General features: G+C 36.8%; 1 long non-coding RNA gene across 1 annotated transcript; it reads left to right on the forward strand.

Annotated features, from left to right (window-relative positions):
* Positions 1-950: 950 nt before the first annotated feature.
* On the forward strand, positions 951-1,463 carry LOC139472716 (uncharacterized). The gene is made up of 3 exons (XR_011653896.1): positions 951-982; positions 1,244-1,279; positions 1,434-1,463. It is a non-coding gene; the product is annotated as an uncharacterized lncRNA (long non-coding RNA).
* Positions 1,464-5,623: the final 4,160 nt, after the last annotated feature.

Here is a 5,623-nt window from a genome sequence, read left to right on the forward strand (position 1 = left end):
CCGACTCCCCATTGTTCTCGGTGCCTTAGGTTCTGGTACCTCCCAATCTGTTGATTGACATTGGGAGAGTACCCGGGTTTGCTACAAGGAATATAGCCCTTCTGACAATCTGGGTAATGCAGAAGGCTGCAGTGTTGGGGAGTCTTTACGTTCTCCGAAAAGTTCTGGGTGGGTTTGACTAGGCAGCGCTTCCTGGGAGAAGTCCCATTCGCTGTCTGGGCTGCGTGTAGAGGGGGCAAGGGCCCTGAGCTGATAACGAGCCTAACCAGCCTGACTGTGCCAAACCCAAACCCAAACCCATTTACAACCTCAGACGTATCCAGGCCAACAAACCTGATGTTGTCCTTTTTGATAAATCCAATGAAATCATTTATATCATTGAACCTATGGGAACCTATCCGCCCAGTGCTTAGATTATTGTTTTTTGATCTGTCAGTGCTGATTATCGAGGTGGCTTCCATTTGCCTATTGCTATTTTAATTCTTTTACCTGTCAGTGCTAATAACCCCCAGACTTCCGTGTTCTCATAGTCCATTGCCAATTACCAATCAGTGAGAATTTAAGTCCTGGCTTCCAGTTGTCCATAACTATTAACTATCAGCGCTAATTGCTGTTAAGTGTTGGCTTCCATTATCTATTGCTCATCACCTATCACCGCCAATTATCTGTTGGCTTCCCTTGTTAAGTTTCCACATTTTCTTGTTCTTACACATACATATATATGCTCTCTGCCTCATAGCATTCATTCACCTGATGAAGGAGTAAGTATATATGCGTTTGACACAATGTGTCTATCTCTAGCAATAATGCTTGGTTTCCCCAGCTGAGGGAAGAACAGACACACGTCTTTAGTTCTGTGAAAAAGCATCATATTAAATCAAACGCCCACACATGTACCAACATTTTAATGACACACTATTTTAAGCAATTGTGTTTGTTTGTCCAGTCAATGGAGCCGTTCACACTGACAACTTTGCAAAAGGTACGTTCAGGCAGCATATTCAATATTTCTTTTCTATTTGTATCTATACAGTTTATATATGCCTACCACTTTATCCTTCAAATGTTACACTGATATTTGTCTTTGGGACACAATTGTCTAATGGTGAGAAATATAAAATATCAGTGTCTTCGTGAAATGAATATAACAAGTTCTAATATATTCAGTTGAGATGAGAGAAACTGCTATTACTATGCATTTCCCTGTTGTAAAACATATGAAATGGGTCTTTCATCTTTTCAGTTCTCCGTGAAATAAGAGACGATGATGTTTATAAAGGTAAATACTTATATTCTTTATTGTTTGGCGATGGACTTTAGCACTTCTACCGCAGTGACGAGAAATGACATAAGTATAGTTACGCAAATAAATAGCTTTGATAAAAAACAACAACAAAAAAGGTAGTTTACACGATTCTGCTTTCAATTTGCAGTTCTTGGCCAACTTCCGTTGGAGGATTGCAAGAAGCGTATGTACTATTTCATTGAACGTTTGTGGACATAAGTCACGCTTTATAATGATACATAACCTCAGTACTATTATGAAACAAATAGTTTTTATTCAATACTAAGTGTTATCACACTATGGCGGGAAATAAGCAAGCTCTATACATGGTTACCAGCGTACCAAAGTACTATAAAACAAATAGTTCTTATTTAATACTTAGTGTTATCACATTTAGCGGGAAATAATAAGCTCTATACATGGTTACCAAAGGCTCGTATCATACCATTTCTATTTCCAATAGATTTGTGCAATACGAAACCACACCCGGATATATGGTGCACACACCTATATAATTATGATCAGAGTTTGTATGATGTCTTACTTTTTCAATAAATCATCCCCTTGCTTTTGTTTTCCAGTTTGTGAGCTGATGCCACCGAGTCGCATCGTGGAATGTAGGTATTAACAAAGAAGATAATGCTGATATGCCCAACTATTGAACTAAGCTGTCATACTATGCTCTATTTATCTGTAAAGCATCTTGTACAAACGTTATATCTTTTGAAATCTCCACATTAATTAAAAAGGAATATTTCGTTATGAAGTATCGAGCCCATACACAAATACCTGTTTAATTTACATTTTAGCAGGAACTGTTTGCAGGTCAAACTTTAAAAGGAAAAATCTTTTTTAAAGGAAATGAGGATTTGCATTCAACATGTGAAACTATATAAATGATGAAAACAGGCAAGTGTAAAGTAATTTATTAACTTAAGGGAATCACCCCCAAACTATTCATTATTTGCTGAGGAGAAAACAATCGCTCTTTAAATTTCAAGCTCAGTTCATTTCAAGGCAATAATGGTATATTTTGATGTTACAGATTATCAAAGGTTACCTGTCGAGGATAGAATAAAAGGTCTGTACCGTAAAATATCGCTTAACAATTTTTGATGTCTTTTTTATAATTTGACCTATAATACAATATTTCACGCATTACTGACCAATGTAATGCATGTGTATAAAACCCCTAGATTTCTCATTCATCACAACTGCTTGCACGTGTTACCCCATGCTCTTGAATAAGTAACGTTTTTATGTTAACACAAAAATGATGAATTTGCTTTCATGAAATTGCAGCGACAACTTGAGTTTGTAACTGTAGTCGTTTAAAAAAAATCACCAACTGAAATGCAACAATTAACACACAATACCTTGAGAAGTATGTTCACCCAAAACATAAATAACATGAAGATGTCGATTGTATTCCAGTTTAGAAATTTGATTTATTTCACTCATTTGAGTCAGAGGACTAGTTTCAGTTAGATCCAATGAAATGAACTTGTTTCAGTTTCATCTAAAGATTTTAACTTTTGTACGTTGCATGCCATGAAGTTAACATTTGTAAGATACATTCAATGAACCAAATTTGTTACATCCGATGAACTGAAGTTGTTCTAGTTACTTCAGAAAAATTGTCATAAGATATAAAATTGGTTTGAGCAACAACCTATGAATTTTACTTGTTTCAGTTCCAAAGTATACAAATGACGAGTTCATTAATTATGGTATGTATAATTATATTTGTGTTTCGTGAATTTTCTCAATACCAATCTAATCCAAAGGATGGTCATTACAATACATTATCAACATAACACAAAACTTGAGAAGATATGTAATAGTCTACACATTAAGCTTCATTTTGAACTATCTGAAAGACATTTATTTTTGTTAGTTTTTAGATAAGATGTCTGAACAATCAATATATATGTCAATGTATGTAACATATACTAGAAATGGAAAATAAGATTCCCTGCAATTTTTACAAAATAGATGATTTGCACAATAGAGTTGAACATGTCTTCATTAAATGGCGTCAAAAATTAAATGAAATTCAAGAAAAAGAAATGTGGAGGCATCATTGAGAGAGAAGAATCATTAATTTTTTAGGCAGAGATTTCTTTTGATTTGGAAAGCGTTTTGTTTATTTATTTGTATGTCAACAATTGGGTAAAGAGATGAGCGACTTTTTTGTGTGGTAATATATATCTGTGATTGATCGTACTGGGAATGCGAAAATATGAAATAGATTCTTTCAGTAACAGGGGACGTTTGTGAACAGGCATACTGTAGAAAGAGTAAATGGGCGGCTGAGTTGGTTTTAAGGCAACTATAAACAGTATTCCAGTCATACCATTGCATGTCCGTTTACTTCATTACAACATCCCTAAAACCCACGAGCGTTTGTATGGTGCTATCTAACCAATTATATCAGTGCTAAACCTGGATGTTAACCAACGTTCGGCTCATGACACACAAATGGAAATCAACCATGAACATTTCTTATATGCCTGAACCACGCATACCCCAACAAATGTAAATGTAAATGGATGCTGCAATAGTGCACATCATCTTGTATAGAGTGGGCGAATGACTTGTCGTAATATAAATACAGGTACGGCCATCAATGATACAATCTTAGTGGAGCATAGTTGAATGTGCAGAGCTATTTCCCTTAATCGTATGGGTCCTAGTGTAGAATGCCAGAATCTCTTATTATGGTACCTAGTTACTCACCCTGTATTACCAACCTCGTTGGTCATGTTGAGCTCACCTCACACATTTAACTGGACCCGGAAGATCTGGGTAGAGAATAGGTCTTCAGTATTCCATGCTTGTCATAAGAGGGGACAATGCTGGGCCTAAGAGGCGACTAACGGAATTTGGTGGTCAGACTCGCAAACGAGGTTGATGCATGTCATCGTATCAGAAATGCGGTGAGATATGCTCATGATGTCAATCATTGTTCAAAACTAGATTATTTACAGACATCCGTCTTAAAGCTGGAATATTGTTGCCTGCCACGTTAAACAACAAACAAACAAACAAACACTAAAACTGACGTTCAATCACTCAACATATATCGTTATACCACACTCACAAACCACAATGTGTGACCATGTTATACATATTTATTTTAATGTTTTGGATAACAGGTATATATTTACATTTTCCTTTCCTTCAGATGAGAGGCCTCAAAAACTGCAATGGTGTAAGCATATAACAATAACAGAGATTTACCATGCTAAGCGTGTTTAGGCTTCTTACGAAACTGGGTAAAGGTAGCGTGAGTATGGTTTTACACCGCTTTTAGCAATATTCCAGAAATATCACGGCGGGAGACACCAGAAATTGGCTTCATACATTGTGCATATGTGGGGAATCGAACACGGGGCTTCAGCGTGACGAGCGAAAGCTTTAACCACTATGCTACCTCATCGCCTCGAGAAAAGGAAGAAGTACAATACTGGATTAATATTTTAATATCTTTAAACGTGACAACAGAAGTTGAACTGATCATGCATATCCTGTCCTTTCAATTACAAGATAATTATGTCTGAATGTCAGCTAAAATGTTTACTTGCAAGTATTACGCTACTATTATGTATCAGCAGTCGCTATGTTGTACTGATTTATGTGCCAAGTGTACATTTCATCCGTGTACATGTAAGTGACTCTTTCGTGTGTCTTTTACCCTGAATGTAATGTTTCGTCTTTGTTTACTTCAAAGTATCCGTCACATTTTCTTGAACAAAGTGATGGTGATTTTAAAATCACTGCACACGTGTAGATCTGTTTTAAGAGACGCTCCTTTTATCATTTTAGTTCTTCGAACGTTACCACTCAAAGTACGAATGGAAGGTAAGTACACGCCAAACAATAAGAATGTGAGCTACTGGTACAACATTCCAATTGACCTTTTCCACACTTTCGCCATCTTGGATCGAAAACGAGGCTTGGGGAGCATAGCTCCATGCAGTGTCAATCGCATCAGCTGATCGGAAGCAGAGAGCATGTTGTGATTGGGACAAATAAACAATAAATATGGTATTTAATGCTAATATCTGAACAGGCTAATTAAATATGTGTGTTGGTTCAATTAAATGGTTCTGATTAAGAGAGTTCTGAGAGAGGTCTGAGAGAGAGAGAGAGAGAGAGAGAGAGAGAGAGAGAGTGAATATGGCTTTTCACTTTTAATCCTATTTCAGTGAAATGTGACAGGAAGCGCATTGCAACCAGTGTGTTGCTATTAGTAGAAGCTCCTCCAGGCCTCCATCCCCCCGAGATGTTTCAGTGTGTTACTATCAGTAGAAGCTCCTCCAGACCTCCACCCCC

This window comes from Haliotis cracherodii, unplaced genomic scaffold (genome assembly GCF_022045235.1).
Source record: "Haliotis cracherodii isolate W230 unplaced genomic scaffold, xgHalCrac1.p SCAF_25, whole genome shotgun sequence".
Taxonomy (NCBI): Eukaryota; Metazoa; Mollusca; class Gastropoda; order Lepetellida; family Haliotidae; genus Haliotis; species Haliotis cracherodii.